The following is a 311-nucleotide window of genomic DNA, read 5'->3' on the forward strand; positions in this document are numbered from 1 at the left end:
ATGTCTTTTTCCCAGTCAATAAAAAGCATACTTAAGTTGTTATTGTTCTGGTATTTCTCCATTATTCACCTCCCTAAATAGCCATAAAACTAAACTTATTTTCCAAAATTCAAGTTTCTTGTTTCATCCTTCTTATATATATTGACAATTTTGTTTAACATGACGCTAGAGGGGAGATGTTACGTTGACTTTTAGTTATGGATCTTCTAAAGTCATGTTCATGTTGTATTGGCAAGCAGTGGTGAGCTTCCTCCAGCTTAAGTGCAGTGTACTTGTAAATTGTAATTGCATCTACTTACCCATACTATAAC

The sequence above is a fragment of the Arachis duranensis genome, chromosome 4, assembly GCF_000817695.3.
Source record: "Arachis duranensis cultivar V14167 chromosome 4, aradu.V14167.gnm2.J7QH, whole genome shotgun sequence".
In the NCBI taxonomy this organism is placed as follows: Eukaryota; Viridiplantae; Streptophyta; class Magnoliopsida; order Fabales; family Fabaceae; genus Arachis; species Arachis duranensis.